Source organism: Culex pipiens, chromosome 3 (assembly GCF_016801865.2).
Source record: "Culex pipiens pallens isolate TS chromosome 3, TS_CPP_V2, whole genome shotgun sequence".
Taxonomy (NCBI): Eukaryota; Metazoa; Arthropoda; class Insecta; order Diptera; family Culicidae; genus Culex; species Culex pipiens.
This window is the reverse complement of record NC_068939.1, coordinates 138,130,160-138,148,981: the sequence shown is the minus strand read 5'-3', so window position 1 is coordinate 138,148,981 and position 18,822 is coordinate 138,130,160.

Sequence of the window (18,822 nt, the reverse complement as noted above, 5' to 3'; positions counted from 1 at the left end):
CAAATTGTTCTAGATTTCTTTCAGTTTCTTCTCCACATTCTTACGGACAGAGACAATGAACAACTTTTGTTACAATCCTACAACCTACATTGGATAAACATTGTTTTTTCAGCAATACTTCTTCAGCAATTCCCCACGAAAACAGCATGATTCGATTCCTTGGCCAAAATAATTAGACCCGTATTTTTTTTGTTTTGCCATTATTGTGACCTACACCATGTTAGGGTGGTCCGAAAAATTGCCATTTTCTTCATTTTTCGCAAAAACCACTTTTTTCAAAATATCATAACGTCATGATTCGAGTTCCCGGACGCTTCGAAACCCGGACACCTCATCTTGTTTTATCAATTATTTGGATATATGTTCGCATTATTAATGTCAAAAATGGGTTATTTGATGAATTCTAACATCAACTTTCATTTAAAGTTTGTTTGAACGCTGTAGTTAATGTAAAAACAATTAAATAAAATAAAATTTTAAGATTACCAAAAATGCGAAACATTTCACGTGTAATATTTCATAAGCGTCCGAAGCACCGGGAAGGCTAAGCAGAAATTTATGGTTTCGATTTCCTTAAATTCAAGCAAATTTTTACATAAAATATCGATTGTTTTGATGTTAACAGCTTATTTGAGACCTAAAGAATGCCACTCGCTAACATTTCAGTCCAAATTTGTGCGATTCATTCGCAAAAACGAGTGTCCGGAATTCGAAGCAAAAGTGTCCGGATTTCGAATCAGCTTTTATCAGTGTCCGGGATTCGAAGCACTACAAGTCATTTTAATTTTCAAATTCTGATGAAAAATTGTTAGAAAAGACATATTTTGCATGCATTCTCTTAAAACTGATTGTTTATACTACATCCTGATGATATTTCTTCATTTCCAACTTATTACATGATTTTTTGTCAGCTATAACAAAAATGTTGTGCTACTAAGTGTCCGGATTTCGAATCATGACGTTATCTCCGCGCCATTCAATCCGATTTTAGCTGTCTTAGACGCAAAAGAAAGGAGATTAGTTTGGCTATTTGGCAAAAAAAGTAAGAAGTTTCAAAAATCTAGCAACTTTTGGTACCCTAACATATATAGGTTATCACTGAAATTTTCAAGTTATCGCAATTTTATAGAAAAAAGTCGATTTTTCCGTTTTTGTCATTTCCCATTTTCGGGCGTGGCACGTCGAAAAACCCAGTTTTTATTTTTTTTTAAATCGTATCTCAGAAAATTGAAAACATAACTTCACCATTTTTTGATATGTTATGTAAAATTTTCCGAGGAATCAGGTAAAAATATTTTCAGACATAGGCTCTTTTGTCCTTAGACCTTCAAAACACCATTTTATGTTTTCATACGACCTTTTCAAATGTTAAGCTAGATTTTTGAAATTTCTTACTATTTTTGCCAAATAGCCAAACTAATTACCTTTATTTTGCGTCTAAAACAGCTAAAATCGAAATTAATGGCGCGGAGATATGATTTTTTGAAAAAAGTGGTATTTGCGAAAAATGACGAAAATGGCAATTTTTCAGACCACCCTAACACGGCGTAGGTCACCCTAATGGCCAAACAAAAAAAAAACGGGTCTACTTATTTTGACCCAGGAACCCCCAGAAAATTTTTGAGCCCGATCGGAGAACTTTTTTTTCCGAATCATGCTGTTTTCGTGGGGAATTGCTATCTTCTTAACAGTTTCAAATCACTTCCATCTCATTTTTGAAACGTGAACCTACTCAATTTTGATCATCAAACTGTTCATTTCACGATTGCTATCAACTCGAACGGACAGCAAAAGTCTTCCAAGAAGCTACTCGAAAAAGCCCGAAAACATTCCTCGAGTGATTGAAATTGAAATTCCGTCAGCAGTTTTGCTGTAATGACAAGAAAAAGTGGCTGGCTATCGAAAGCCAGGAAGGGCGATCCATTTGCAAATTGAAAGCAACGCTTCAGTGCTTTCGAATTTCTTTTGGGTTATCAATTTTTGGTTTAAAATTATAAACTTCAGAATGTGCCCTAAAATTTGAACGGTTAAGTTGAAACCTAACAATACATTTGAAATTAAAAAGAAAGAATTTCTCAATTTTTAAAGATTTTCAAAATATCTCCCAATAACTTCTTGAAAACATTAAATTCAAAATGCTCACTTTAAAACGTTATTTCACAATCCTAAAAATCGACATGCTCCAACCCAGAGTCCGGAAATCGAAACGGAAGGAAATGGAAAATATGACAATTAACGAATGCCACACAACCACCACTACTGAAACTGTGCTGTATTTGCAGTGCAGACGAGGCGAGTGATGGTGAAAAGTAAACATTTACCTTCTTTTTGACGAGCCCGCTGGGACGGGACTGGATTTTCCGTACCAGGATAATTTATCGCCATTCTGGCACTGACTGATCGCAATCGGGGGGAGGCTTCCGTTTGACATTAATGGTCCTCCACTGATGGCTTTTAGCTGAAGCTTTCTGTTTGATTTGCCTAATAACCACACTGAAACGCAAATGAATTGACTCACAATCTGGGGATTTCAATCTCGCTTCAGTGGCGTTTCAAAAATATTGCCACTTTGGACATCGTCTTATTTTTAATATCTGTTTTGACGGTAACTTTTCGGAAAGAGATAAAAATCGATGGCAATTTTACACCAACTTGAAGTGGACTCATTGAAGCGAATCCATCTGCTCCTCCATCAATCTAACTATAGTCCCTATTTCAGAAGGCTTCTGAAATGTGTACAGTTGCCATGCGACAGGGACGAAATGAATTCTTGAAGGGATTTTCCGACACCGAAGAGGTGTGGGCAAATTGGCAGTTGGCCTCGTTGAGCTTAATTACATAAAATTCCAAATCGGAGGTTCACCATGGTAACGGCTTAAATCTCTGCGGCGAACGTTGGTCAGAAAGGGTTCATATTAGGTGCAAAAGTAAATTTCAATTCCTATATTTCGGAAATAGGTATTTTTATCCAGGTGGTTGAAAAAACTAGAACAATAAATATCAAAGAATCATTAAGATTAGGTTTTAGGCTAAGCATAGTTGTATCGAGCATGTTGTAAAAGAGGTCTTCAAAATGGAGAAAGAAGAACAATAGCTTAAAATAAATCAAATTTAAGATTTCAAGATATGACAACTTGAAATAAAACAAAGAAATATAAAGAACAAAGAATACAACAAAAAAAATAAGTGAAACCAGGAAAATAATTTAATTTCCATGAAATTAAATTTTTCCAAGCTAACAAATTTCTTTCCTGAAAAATTATAATCAAATCAACAGTTTCAAGCATGTCAATAAGTTTCTTCTTTGTCTGTGAGATATCCACATAAATATTAATTTTTCTTTTATATGGCTTATTTGATATTCAAGATAGAGAATTGTTTTTGATAAGAAATTTGAAAAAGTCTTTATTTTTTTTAAGTGTACAATAACCGTAAACTAGGGCTTCAATTGTTTGTTTTACTTTGTTTTACAATTAAAACTTTGCTTAAAATTAATTTAAAGCATTTTTTCCAATTTTGATTTTAACAAACTTTTTTTTGTGGTTAAAGTGCAAACTTATGATCGATTTTGTTTGACAGATTGATTAGTTTTGGCACTGCTATAATTGTTTAATCAGAGATTTAGTTTATTTTTTAAACATGATAGAGGACACAGAAATGACAATTTATGGTTTTTGGTTCTATTTGTTGTAAAATGTTGATAAACTATTTGATTTTAAGTTTCCACAAGGTTTTTATCATTTACAAGTTCATTTCCGTTCAAATTTTGCGTTTTAATAAAGTGCTCTGAAGTGCTCCCTTAAATCCAATTTTCGCCCACCCTTGGAACCAGTTTTCGACCACGAGAAAAATCGCGAAATCAAATGAAATTATGGCACAAAGATAAGCAAATATGGTCTCCTAGGAGTTTTTTTTACAGATACTAATTTTGAATTTTGTTTTTAAGAATTTCTAGTTTTCTTTGAAATAAAAATTGAATTTAAAAATTATATTAAAGAGTACTTGTGATATTATAATAAAGTGTACCGATTTGAGCATGAGCATGAGCATGAGCATGAGAGACCACCCATGGTTGCCCCTCCGTTGCTGAACAGAACCGTAATGTCCTTTCAGCACTACTGATTATACACGCAACCGAGATCGGCCGAATTTTGCGAGGGATCCCTCCCAAAACGAAGAAAAAACGCTCCCGTGCACGGACAGGCGAGTTTTACCGCACAATGCTTGTGAGGGAAATCCACGAAAAAAAGCTTCAAGCCGGCAACTGAACTTACACTCACACATGCATAACTTTTCACATGTATTGGTGCATTACTGTGTATCCATTGTGTGAATGTATTGGTGAATCAGGGCTGTCTGTGTGTTAGTGAGATCGGATGGAAAAAAATATTCCTCGCCAAATTAATAAAAAATCGAGTCAAATTTGCAAATTTTATGAACCAGAGATGATTTATTTACATTTTCACAATACACAATAAATTCACTCAAACACTATTCACTGTTGTTCCTTTTATCTTGCCGTGGCGGTCCGAGATGAGTTTGTCGATGGCTGGAAAGAATCGAAGCAACCACTTCCGACCGCATCAAATCCGGCCTGATGACCGTATTCAGAAGAATCGACGACTTGGTCATCCTGCATCCTGCACCTCGAAGTGGCCACCGGAACCTAACCCGGGGACTTCCTGCAGCTACGGCCAATCTGAACTGAGCTTCGTGTTTTGCCGGAGCTGAAATAAACAAAGGAAAAGGAAGTTAAAGTCTACATAATTAAAGTAACACAACAAAAAACTACTCTAGAATCATTCTGCAAGCATATACTTACATGACATAAAGATGTTTGGTCCACAATCTGTCCTCTGGTCGGATTAACTTCGGGAATTTTAATCCAACTTTACCGGCCAGCCGGCGACGGCCACACAAAAACGCCACTTGCCCGAGTGGTGGTTATCGGCTAACTGTCACTTTCTTTGTGCAGCGCAAGGTACATAAATCGTAGCGGGCATGTCGGATTTAATTTCAACAAAAATATAATTCAAAATAAAAAAAAAACTATCAGATTCGAGATTTGAATGAATTTGCTGAAGTTGCTTGAGAATAATTTCAATAATTTTTTAACATATTTACCGAAAAAAGAAATCGTACTTTTCTGAGCCGTTTGAATAATATATATTTTTGGGGCAAAAACCATCATACCTTCGTTATACATTAACATAGACGACGAGGAATCAAGCGATAATTACTGTTCTCTCAGAACAAGAAAAGCAGAATGCATACAAATTTTCATTTTAATTTGAACAAAAAAAAAACTATCAGATATCGCGATACATCCAAATTTTTAATGTCAAAAATTTTATGTCAGGATATGACAAATTCAATATGTCAAAATGCCAATGTTTCAAAAAATTGTAAAAAAAATGTAAAAATGTAAAAATGTAAAAATGTAAAAATGTAAAAATGTAAAAATGTAAAAATGTAAAAATGTAAAAATGTAAAAATGTAAAAATGTAAAAATGTAAAAATGTAAAAATGTAAAAATGTAAAAATGTAAAAATGTAAAAATGTAAAAATGTAAAAATGTAAAAATGTAAAAATGTAAAAATGTAAAAATGTAAAAATGTAAAAATGTAAAAATGTAAAAATGTAAAAATGTAAAAATGTAAAAATGTAAAAATGTAAAAATGTAAAAATGTAAAAATGTAAAAATGTAAAAATGTAAAAATGTAAAAATGTAAAAATGTAAAAATGTAAAAATGTAAAAATGTAAAAATGTAAAAATGTAAAAATGTAAAAATGTAAAAATGTAAAAATGTCAAAATGTCAAAATGTCAAAATGTCAAAATGTCAAAATGTCAAAATGTCAAAATGTCAAAATGTCAAAATGTCAAAATGTCAAAATGTCAAAATGTCAAAATGTCAAAATGTCAAAATGTCAAAATGTCAAAATGTCAAAATGTCAAAATGTCAAAATGTCAAAATGTTAAAATGTCAAAATGTCAAAATGTCAAAATGTCAAATTGTCAAATTGTCAAATTGTCAAATTGTCAAATTGTCAAATTGTCAAATTGTCAAATTGTCAAATTGTCAAATTGTCAAATTGTCAAATTGTCAAATTGTCAAATTGTCAAATTGTCAAATTGTCAAATTGTCAAATTGTCAAATTGTCAAATTGTCAAATTGTCAAATTGTCAAATTGTCAAATTGTCAAATTGTCAAATTGTCAAATTGTCAAATTGTCAAATTGTCAAATTGTCAAATTGTCAAATTGTCAAATTGTCAAATTGTCAAATTGTCAAATTGTCAAATTGTCAAATTGTCAAATTGTCAAATTGTCAAATTGTCAAATTGTCAAATTGTCAAATTGTCAAATTGTCAAATTGTCAAATTGTCAAATTGTCAAATTGTCAAATTGTCAAATTGTCAAATTGTCAAATTGTCAAATTGTCAAATTGTCAAATTGTCAAATTGTCAAATTGTCAAATTGTCAAATTGTCAAATTGTCAAATTGTCAAATTGTCAAATTGTCAAATTGTCAAATTGTCAAATTGTCAAATTATCAAATTGTCAAATTGTCAAATTGTCAAATTGTCAAATTGTCAAATTGTCAAATTGTCAAATTGTCAAATTGTCAAATTGTCAAATTGTCAAATTGTCAAATTGTCAAATTGTCAAATTGTCAAATTGTCAAATTGTCAAATTGTCAAATTGTCAAATTGTCAAATTGTCAAATTGTCAAATTGTCAAATTGTCAAATTGTCAAATTGTCAAATTGTCAAATTGTCAAATTGTCAAATTGTCAAATTGTCAAATTGTCAAATTGTCAAATTGTCAAATTGTCAAATTGTCAAATTGTCAAATTGTCAAATTGTCAAATTGTCAAATTGTCAAATTGTCAAATTGTCAAATTGTCAAATTGTCAAATTGTCAAATTGTCAAATTGTCAAATTGTCAAATTGTCAAATTGTCAAATTGTCAAATTGTCAAATTGTCAAATTGTCAAATTGTCAAATTGTCAAATTGTCAAATTGTCAAATTGTCAAATTGTCAAATTGTCAAATTGTCAAATTGTCAAATTGTCAAATTGTCAAATTGTCAAATTGTCAAATTGTCAAATTGTCAAATTGTCAAATTGTCAAATTGTCAAATTGTCAAATTGTCAAATTGTCAAATTGTCAAATTGTCAAATTGTCAAATTGTCAAATTGTCAAATTGTCAAATTGTCAAATTGTCAAATTGTCAAATTGTCAAATTGTCAAATTGTCAAATTGTCAAATTGTCAAATTGTCAAATTGTCAAATTGTCAAATTGTCAAATTGTCAAATTGTCAAATTGTCAAATTGTCAAATTGTCAAATTGTCAAATTGTCAAATTGTCAAATTGTCAAATTGTCAAATTGTCAAATTGTCAAATTGTCAAATTGTCAAATTGTCAAATTGTCAAATTGTCAAATTGTCAAATTGTCAAATTGTCAAATTGTCAAATTGTCAAATTGTCAAATTGTCAAATTGTCAAATTGTCAAATTGTCAAATTGTCAAATTGTCAAATTGTCAAATTGTCAAATTATCAAATTGTCAAATTGTCAAATTGTCAAATTGTCAAATTGTCAAATTGTCAAATTGTCAAATTGTCAAATTGTCAAATTGTCAAATTGTCAAATTGTCAAATTGTCAAATTGTCAAATTGTCAAATTGTCAAATTGTCAAATTGTCAAATTGTCAAATTGTCAAATTGTCAAATTGTCAAATTGTCAAATTGTCAAATTGTCAATTTGTAAAATTGTCAAATTGTCAAATTGTCAAATTGTCAAATTGTCAAATTGTCAAATTGTCAAATTGTCAAATTGTCAAATTGTCAAATTGTCAAATTGTCAAATTGTCAAATTGTCAAATTGTCAAATTGTCAAATTGTCAAATTGTCAAATTGTCAAATTGTCAAATTGTCAAATTGTCAAATTGTCAAATTGTCAAATTGTCAAATTGTCAAATTGTCAAATTGTCAAATTGTCAAATTGTCAAATTGTCAAATTGTCAAATTGTCAAATTGTCAAATTGTCAAATTGTCAAATTGTTAAATGTCAACAATTAAACAATTAAACAATTAAACAATTAAACAATTAAACAATTAAACAATTAAACAATTGGTCAATCTTCCACCTCCCTGATAGATGAATATGTGCTGATTGACTGAAACAAACACGCACGCATACATCAACTCATCGCCGACTTGTTAGATGCAACTGCGCGTGAGTGTATGGTGTTTGCGAAATAAAATTGAAAGCTTTTCTTGTAATGGTATGCGTGAACTACAAAGTTTGTTTTGAGCGTGAGGGATTTCCGTACGATTTGAGCGTTGTCCCGTTCAATTCGATTTGGGAGGGCCAGCCTCACGGATTTCTCGTTTGCGTGTAGGCTTCGACGATCTAGTGGTGTTTCCCCTATCAACAGCATGTATGAATGCGCCGAAAAGATAAAACACCATGATTGCCAAAACAAGATCAGTTGCGAATAGGTAACAGTCATTGGCCACCAACGGCGCCCGCCATGTCAGTTTGTAGATCTCGATTTTAAGGGACGGGAATGTTAGTTAGCGCAGGTTGCTACTAGGGCAGCTGATTTACTCTGTGCTTACACCCCACAAGCGCCAGGAACCTGAAAATTTGTTAGTAGGATAGGGTGCTTGGTCAGGATTCATCATAGAAGATGATGATGCGACCCAAAATCGTAGTTTTTGTTGAAAGGTTTTATATATTATTCTCAAGGCAAACAATCGGATGCTGCGGATGAGACATTTCCCGTTTAACTGTTGTTAAATTTTAAATGAAATGGTTTAATCTTAGACATCCGGCTGTGGAAAGATAAAGCCAAATAATGTTTATTTATAGAATGAGGTGTTAAACGCAATGCTGCAATGATAGCGTAGTCTGATTTTTAATTATATAACCATTTAATTCATAAATTTGTTACGGAATAGACGCTACGAACTCAACCATAAAATGCCTTGCGATCTTCTTTCTGTTAGCTAGATGAGGTATTGATTTTCGTTGCCTCTCGAGCTACGATGCTATGGAGAGGGCTTAACACACAAACAACCGACGTCAAGCCCTCCGAGCTACGGAGCTATGGGAAGGTCTTTTCAACACAAAAAAAGACTCGCGCACCACTCAACGTTCTTGATGAATCAAAATATTTTTTTTACGCGATAAACCTAACGAACTCAACCGTCAAATTGTCTTCCAACCAGCGATGATGAAGAAAGGGCTTTAAGCACACAATAACTCACCGATTAATACAAATAAATTCCAAGATCGATCTTGTTTTATAGCAACAGCGCAACTTACTCCTGATTTTCACGATCGCGTATACAGCACAAAAAGAACACCACAAAAATCCATCTCACAATCCTGAATTGTTTTTTTTTTCACTTTGCACACAAACCCAACCATCCGCTTGCACTGACGGAACAAAATTCACACAAAAGAGACGAAAATTATCGCGAAAAAACAGGACTGCGCGTCACCAGAAGCACTGCACTTATGATCTATTATGATAAAGTGTACCGATTTCTATTTAAACTATTTTCAATTTTTTTCTCGGATTTATAAAGAAACCATTTATCTCTGAAAAAGTCGGATAAATGAGGAAATTCTCTGCTGTATTCTTTATGAACATTGTTTATCCATTAATTCGTTTCTGAGTTACATAACTCACTGTCAAAAATCGTGAGACATGAAATTGGATGTACTTTTTGAATCTGAAACAACCCAGAGAGGTCATTTTTCATTAAGTAAAAAAATCATTTTTAAATTACGTGATTTTTGTAACTTTGCTATTACGAGTGATCAATGTTCTGCAAAGTCGTAGAGCAGACAAAAACAAATTTTTAATTTAAACCTTTTTTACTTTTTTGATGAAAAATATATTTTTTTATATTGAGTACGTCGTGGAATCGGGTGTCCAATTACACACAAAATTTCTATCTCTTCAAGGTTTTAAGCTTAAAATTATTGAAAAACGTGTCTTAATAAAAATCCTGAAAAATGGAAGGGGTCGTACCACTCCTCCGTCACGAGATATCGAAAAATGAACGTTGGGTTCGTGATCAGGGACTAAAATTAAACTAATGGATGCAAAGTTTTACGGAAATCGAAGAGGGGCCGGGGCATTTTTTTTCGATTTCGTATGAGTTGGCGTAAAATTACCCACATGCAACGAATAATGTTGCAAAAAAGCATGAATTGTATTCTTTAATATTTTTCGTATAAGCCTCGGTTTTACGGTTTAACTAGAGTTTCCTTGGCTAACATAATAATTCGAACCGTATTTTTGGCCCTTAGGGCTCATGCATAAACCACGTGACGAAAAATCACGTTTGATACAAAAGGTTTAAGTTTTGTATGGCCGAATCTAGCGCAAATAAAACACGGGGTCTTTTTTAGGGGGGGTAGTATTTTTTGAGAAATAGCAAGAAAACTATTTAATGCATATGAAAGAATAGAAAATCTCCTTTCATTTGCAGGGTGAACGAAAATCTTTGGTCGGGAAAAATTAAAGTAATCATCGTTTGAAGTTTTTGAACATTTTTCCTATGTAATTGTTATTGTAATTGTTATTTTATTGAAACGATATCCTGTTAGTTTACACTGTATATCAGGGCAAGGAGGTAATCTGGATCTGAATTAAACTTTAGGAGCGAATTAAACTTAAGAAGCGAAATTGCGCCTTTTTTTATTTTGTTTGTTCCAAGTCCACGTGGACATGATTTATGATTCAAATCATATCATTTCTTATGGGAAATGATGCAGGGAAAATTTTCCTGAAGCACGCAAGGTGATTGGATAAGGAAAAAAAAGCTATAAAGGTTTTATTGGAATTTGGGACATTTTATATAAAAATTGTGCACCCTCTTTCCCAAAAAACGCAATGTTTTTGATATTGAAATCATTGTTTGATGAATTTTCTTGTGCGAAATGTTTCTGAGCTCATTGAGTATACAAGTTACTACAAAAAAGTATAATTGGTTGGGTGTTATGCTCAACTGTAAGTCACTTTTATTAATTTTGGATTTTAACCGAATCAACATATTTTGTTGTGTTATGGTTATAAAATGAACGTTTTCATTATATTGACTAATAAAGAATAGATCTGGATCTTCAGTGAACGAGGGTTTGCTCCCACTGATCATTTTTGATTTTTTGCTAAAAGACGCAACTCGTGGGGAATTGCTGAAAAGAACTTCAATCATCGGTATCCGTCATCTTCACAAGAAACAAGTATCCTTATGAGATCATTTCACTCCAATTTTGAAACGTTCCACACTTGCAACGTTCCACAGATGAGTCAGCAGGTTCAAATCCAGCCATTATTGGCAATTAGTTAGCGCTCGTGTGCAGCTACTACATTAGTTCGCATGAGTTGGCTCCAGCTGTCAATAGAGAAAATTGATATCGATTTTCCGTGGAAAATTTCACCGTTTTGATTCCTGCCATTGCATGTTGGTGGTACCCATCAATCAGGGCCAGGTTCCGACATCAAATCATTTCCGGGATCCCCCCCCCCCCATGTGCCAACGTCCGGCGGAAGCTGTGTCCATTTGGCCGTATAATTTCATCAACGCTCAGCTCCGATTGGTCCGAACTAAGCCATGTCCTATCCCGGCATGGCTGGATGCAGTTTCCCAGATTTGAATTATTCAGCCGTTCAGGAGGACAGTGAATAGCTTTTGTGGGTGGCGGCACCGGTACGTGTGGCCGTGTGTGTCCGATTCCACGTGTCCCCGGGGCGTTGGAACAAAAAGAACACCCCCCACGAATCACGTTTTGATTGTTTAACTTTGGGATTTGCGGTGGGAAAATTGCACCAACTGCTGCAACACCGGACAAAACACGTTGGGTGCACACTTTGTTTAGGTGTTTGTGCTGTCAATAATTGAGTTGCGGGGAATAATTTGAATGGGTTTACGGTTTATTTATGCGAGGTAATGATATTAACCTATTTGAGTAGGGTAATTTGTTTGTATTTATAATGAGATAAATTGAAATGCTATATTAAAACATTAAGGTATTTTTTGTTTTACTTCAACACATTTTTAAGAGAAACAAATGTAAGTTACCCACAATCTCAAATTTCTGCAATTTTCTCAAAGGATCATTAGGATATAATATGACACAAGCAAACATCAATGGTCGACTTTTTTTAACTTTGCATGAAGAATAAAAAAAAAATTAACTTTGCTGAAAACACAAAATTGATTGTTAATTTTAATCAACAATGTTTTAAATATTGATTTCGACTTTTCAAATATTTTCAATCCAATCAAAATTCAACAAAGTTATTAAAGAACTAATTCAATTCAACGGGATCACAACAGAGAACAAAAATGGACCTCAATGAGGAGGGATTTAGATAAATAAACACACGAAATAGCTGCAGGACGAGCACAACACAAAAATGCCTCCTCCCACTACCAACTGAAACCGTCGTTGAGATGATTTTCCACTTGCTTTACCTTTTCACACGTACCCAACGTGGGTTGGGTAAGTGAGTGTGTATTTGCAGTACGTGTGAAAGCATACAACTATTTTTACGACTTTCCCCCCATGAGTTTCCGGGACTCCCTGTTTTCCGACTGATTTCGTTTGCTGCTGCTGGTAAGAAGATTACGAATTTATGTTCGGGCACTAGAGGAGACACATTTGTGTGAGCTGATTTTCCTCGAAATTTGGGACAGCAGAGATCTCGCGAGGAATTCGAGTTTCGTTGGAACGATGTACGACTTGTTCCGGGAACATCAATTTAGGCCAATTGTGTTGGAGAGTTGTTTAGTTTAGGAAATTTATTGATTTTTTTGGCAAGATTTTTTTTTCTTGGTATCATAAAGGCGAAAAATTTGAGACATTGAAGAGAAGGACATAATGCACCCCTTGCTTTTCTTGTTACTGGGTGGAATTTTCCGGGGGAAATCAAAAACTAGAAGCCTAACATTGCACAATACTGCTAAAACTATAAAATATTGAGTTGATCTAAGTTTTGATTGACACGACATATGATTTTAAGGTAAGGTTAAAAGTAAATTATTCGAAAAATGCGCTTATTTGATCAACATTTCAATCGGGGCAACACGCATCGCTTTGACGAGCTTGCATAAGATCAGCAGTGTCATCTAGTGATGAGTAGTGACAACTGCTTGAAGAGAGTTTTTTTGTGGTGGTTCATTTTTCCCCAACGTTGTGTTGCGTATTGCCCCGCACGGGTGCTATGATTGAATTAATACTTTTTTTTTTAGATTTTAGAATTTTAGATTAGAAATTACCTAAAATCTTATCTACAACTTGAAATTATAGAATATGACCCTGAAAAGCTATAAAAATGGGTATCGTTAAGTTTCCAAAGCAGGGAATTTCTAATTTTAAGTTTTTTATATGCGGTCTCAAACCTTTTTTTGGCTAGGTACCACCTTTCGTTTCTATTAAGCTTCTGGTGCTGGTGAATTGAATTTTTTGCATCAAAAAATTTCGAAATATTTTTTATGAAAAACTTGAAATTTGGAAAAATAAAAAGTCGTTAAACATTTTATTATTCTAACCCGAGACTGAAATTTAATTTTACTTTTAAATATTGTTAAACCGGTAAGTTTTGTTTTTAGAGTTGTTTGAAAAAATTGTTTGTGGCCTCACAATATCCTTGTACTTCATTTAGAATCCGTGCGTTAAAAAAATGTTATTTTTAAATTCTGGCTTATACTGTGTTTCTTACAAAATTTTAGATTAAAGGTGTGTGATAATCAGGTGAAACATTAGTAAGAATGCGTTTCTTTCGAAAACTCAGAATTAGAGTAAATGTGTGTCATATCCAGTTTAGAGCATTTTCTAAATTTATAAAACAAGATATTTGATAAACATATCAGTATAAAACACAATTTCGAATGATGATTCGAAAAAGTCCTAATTTAATATGATATTTGATATTTACAAACCTTATTTTTTTTAATATTTGCCCTACCCAAAGTGCAAACATATGATCAATAGTGTTCGACAGACAATTTGTTTCTGGCATTGCTATGAATCTTTGAAATAGATTTTTCAGAAATTGTTTAAAATTCATTTTTAAAGATTTCTTAAACCTTTTTTGATTTGGAATATTAAAAGTAATACATTCGTAATATTTTGATAAAATTCTCCGTTTCAGGTTATAATTCTTAATTTTTTAATTAAAAAATACCTTTTTGAAAAAAAACGAATACAATACAAAATTCTATACTTTTTTTCTATTTTGAACATTTTTCATCCTTTTTGTCATTGCTGAAATAAGATCATGAGTTGACTTTTTTATATTTTTAATGTAAAGGCCCATATTTGAAATAAAATTATTTTTTTCAAATATTTTGTTCAAAAATAGGACATAATTTCACTACAGCGATGTTTTTGTTATACATTGAGAAAAGATGCCATAATTTTCATGATACCATCAATTAACAAATAAGGGCATTGCTTAAAAAAAAAAAAAGATGTAAGGTAGAAATATTTACAAACTTAAAACAAACAAAAAAATATCAAAATCATTCTTAAAAATTCTTAATGATCCATTTTTTTTATTTTTCTTTTTTATTAGTTGTAGTGTTTTGTTGATATACTATTTGAAAAAAATTGTAGAAACCCTCTACCGCCCAAATTTTTTTTTTCGAAAATGTTTATTTTTCCCGTGTTCAGGAGGTCATTTTGAGCAACTTTTGTTCTACGAAAAACTTTACTTCTCGTGTTTTATGTTTTTCTTGTTTTATTTTTAGTATTTTGATTTGCATTTATCTTGTTTAGTTTATGTTTGTTTTTGGTAGTATTTGGCCTATTCTACCACCTAATATAATTACATTTTGCCTATCTAATTTTTTCACGTTTTTACAGTCACTTTTTCAATTTTTTGCATGTTTTTCACATTTTCTGCTATAGAATGGCACCATTATCATTTAAAATGCAAAATAAAATGCGTAGAGGCATAGTCTGGGACACCAGAAAAATTACTGCATACTTCTTTAACTGAAAATATAGGAAATTTTAGTAAAAAACACAGCCAAAGTTGACCCCTAAAAAAATTACATTTTTAAAAACATTGGCAAAGTCACATAAAACAAGTTAAACTTCCAACCCTTAAATTTTCTAAAATTTAAAGAGTTCTTCTTTCAAATGCTTTTTAAAGATCAAAAATCGGTTGGAAAAATGATTTTTGGCGATTTTTTAGATCGAAGCCCGTTTAAAGGCGGGTTTAGGTTGTAGAGGGTTAAACCAAAACCAATTCATTCATCATTCACATCAGCTACATATATAGTTGGTATTTTCTCCGCAAACATGATCATAATTTACAACTTTGCCAAAGATAATCAGAAAATTATTTTATTATTTCCAATTTTTGCATTTTAGGTGTTTTTGAAACCGCCTTGATTGAGGGGTATTCAAAAACACCCAAAAAGCACAAAAAAAATGCTGGACCTTTTTTGTAAAAAAAAATCCAGACTTGTGCTTAACAAACCGAAAAAAAAATCCAGCAATTAAAAAAAATGCAATGAAAAGTTGACGAAATCAAAAGGTTTGAAAAAGTCCGTTTAAAAAAAATATTTGGGATATTTTTCAAATGTCCACCGTTACTGAATGAGTCTACTGGTTTTACCTCAATTTAGACTGAAAGAGTGACATAAACACCAGAAAAGAGGTAAAATTACATATTTAATCTGACATAAAAGGCGTCATCCATAAAGTATGTCACGCTAAAATCAGCCAAAATTTAAACATAAAAAAAATGAAACAACAACCCATAGTCTCAATATTTAAATACAAAAAGTGTTTTAAAATGCATTTTAAACAAGTTAAGTTGTTTTGCAAACATTAGTTTTCAAAAAAGAAAAATTTGACGAAAACAAAAAAATAGCGAATTTTTTTTTGCGATACCAAACATCGACAATTTTCAAAAATTTAACCCAGACATTCTAAAAATGATTTTAAACGCATGGGGAATACATTTAAAATCAATTTCATCTGATTGCACCTGAATTTCCATTGAAATTTTGAAGTTTTTTGAATAAATATATTTTTTGCCCCCTGATTTTTCGGGCCAATTTTGAAGGAGGGGGCGACAAAAACTTTAAAAAAATTTCTACCAGCCTTATTATTGGAGCAAAATCTGATTCCAGTAGTATGATTCTGTGATTTTGGAAAATTTCGAAATAAGTGACATGATTACTATCTTCTTTAGATTTTATGATAACCACACAATACTGTGATATGGCAATGATCTTGAAAAAGTTAGTGTTTTTTTCTAGAAAATATAGTATTTTTATACGAATAATGAATGTTAGTTACTAGTGCAATCATCGACTTTTCACACCAAAGAATATGAACTTTCATTGATCTGCGATCCAATCACGTACCAGTCCACACCATCATATATCAAACCTGTCCATCGTGATGGACTTTAGCCTCTGTTGGACATCATTCAACTCCAACAAAGTTCCACCTCGTAACTCCTCACTAAACATCCCCAATAAAATATAGGATTACAGGGTCTCAACAAACAAAGCCTTGCTTCGACAGTCGTCTACCTCGTCTTCTTTCGCCGTCCACATTGGGTACAAACTCACCCCAAGCTAGGAATCCATCACCGCCGCTGCTCGGAAGCCTCCGAAGTAATCCCGGAGCTTTCCGAGCCAGGTCCCGTGTCCTGTTGCTGCTGCTCCTTTATGGTCGTTCGAGGCCAAAACTTGCACACCCCTCACAAATCCCAAAGACAACTCGCACCCAGCAAAGATACACAGGAAAGGTTGCTTCCTCTGCCCTTCTAATGAATCCAGGCGACGACGTCCAGGCTAGGACCTTCCGTAAATTGATTGGTCAAATCCTTCCGAGCTTTCCACGCACCACCTTGCTTCCGTTGCAATCAATTTTTCCAACTTCACACGACCTCAACTGCGATTTTCTTCCTCCCCCTTTTTTCCAATGTAGTAGCAAACACCAAAATTTGATTTTCCTCGTTTTCCTCGGTATGGCAACCCCTCGTTGCGTGGTGCCGGAAAAGCGTGCGAAATCTTCTTATGTTTTCCGATTTGGTCGTCAACCTTCAACCTCTACTCTGTAATCCGTTTTTGGACCCAAGATTGGTCCTTTGAATCTTTCGACTGAATCCCAGGAAAAACACGTTGCGTTTAAGCTTACATTTATGTAGTAGATACCCGTTTTGCGGAAGAAATTCGTTTGTTTAGAAAAAATAAATCTAACGGTGAAATCGACGATTTTTCTTTTTTTTACAGTAAGCAGCTTCCAAAAAACACTAAATAGCTATCACAGACAATTAGGGGCGTACGTGATTGTAGTTTTGCCTTACTTTTCTATAAACATATTGCACACTCACACACAGCGAGACAGAGCTTTTGAAAGGATTATTTTCATCCAGATTTTTCCTTTTTCCGGGAAATTTGCACGAAAATGACACCAAATAGATCACGCACTTTTAAGACGACGATGCACACGTAGCTGCATGACGAACACTGATTCGCTGCGAAGTCCTTTGCCTCCTTCCTGTGGGATCTCTTCCGGGATATCCCAACACTGTAGAAAACTTTTCATTTAAACTACTCTAAACGAATGGAATTAAAAACAATTGAACACAAAAAATAGCATTTTCAACCAAAAAACTTGCTAAATCAAACAAAAACTCATCCCAAACCACAAAAAAAAACTTCTCGCAGTGTTGCCAGCAGAGCTGGAAACTATTTTTGGACTGCGTTGCGCGCTCGCACCCGGAAATTCACTCACTCCACCCTCCCTTGCTCCTACTCCTTCCAGTCTGGAAGCACTTCCGCCGTGACTTCCCCCTCCTGGAATCAACTGGTGTCCAACCGCGACGACGACGACGACGGCGGAATCTACGAGAGAGCGCGCGCGGGAAAATCCGTTCCGTCCGACGGTTCGCGAGCGACTGAAATGTCCCGTTTGGCGCCCCAACTTCGTCGGTGATAATACACAGGGAAATGTGGCGGCGCTCTTCGTCGATTATTTTTGGCGATGAGAGAGAGAGAATTTTCCGAAGAGGGGGTTTTCAGCTCGGGTGGGAAAATGCGCAACAAGTAAGGAAAGGGGGGAAAGCTTTCTCGCACTTTATTAGTTGCATCCAGACCTGATGGATCGGGGCAGCTGTGAAGCAACAGATGTTGGCTGCAGAAGTGCAGCAGGTGCACACTCACGGGGTGCAAATTTGATTGATGGCAACAGGGGCTCTCCTGGCGGAAAAGGGTCGCGCACTTTTAGAGAGAACAATTTTTTTCCCATAAAGGACATAATAAAAACAAGCTGAAAAAAATGTGCACACCGGAGCAAAAGTGCAGTGTAGCCATAATTTAACTTTACAAACTTTACCACAAAAGTTTCGCGCAGTTATCGGATGACTGACCCCCTTTTTGCAAGCCACAAAACAGCCGAGACTTAACAAACTCTCATGTTCCACCGTGACCCAGCTCCTTTCCTCTGCAAAAGGGCATCAGACTACAGCTACACCGTTTTCATCGTCGTCGTCGTCGGTAAACACTTCAGCCGCATGAAGCGCTCACTCATCCAATAACCTGAACGCTTTGCCACCGTTTACGCCAAGGTACCTGCAAGGCTTTGCGTTGTACCCCTCCTGGAAAAAAGGGTCTAGACTTGGTTGTGCGAAACGCTACCTTACGCGATTTTCCCGCGTATCAGATTTAAGGTGATGCTGGGGTTATTGGGGTGAAACAGGAGTAGTGTAACATGAAAGGTTGATATTTTACAAATTGTAGTTGTCTTTTCAACTGTTTCAAGATGT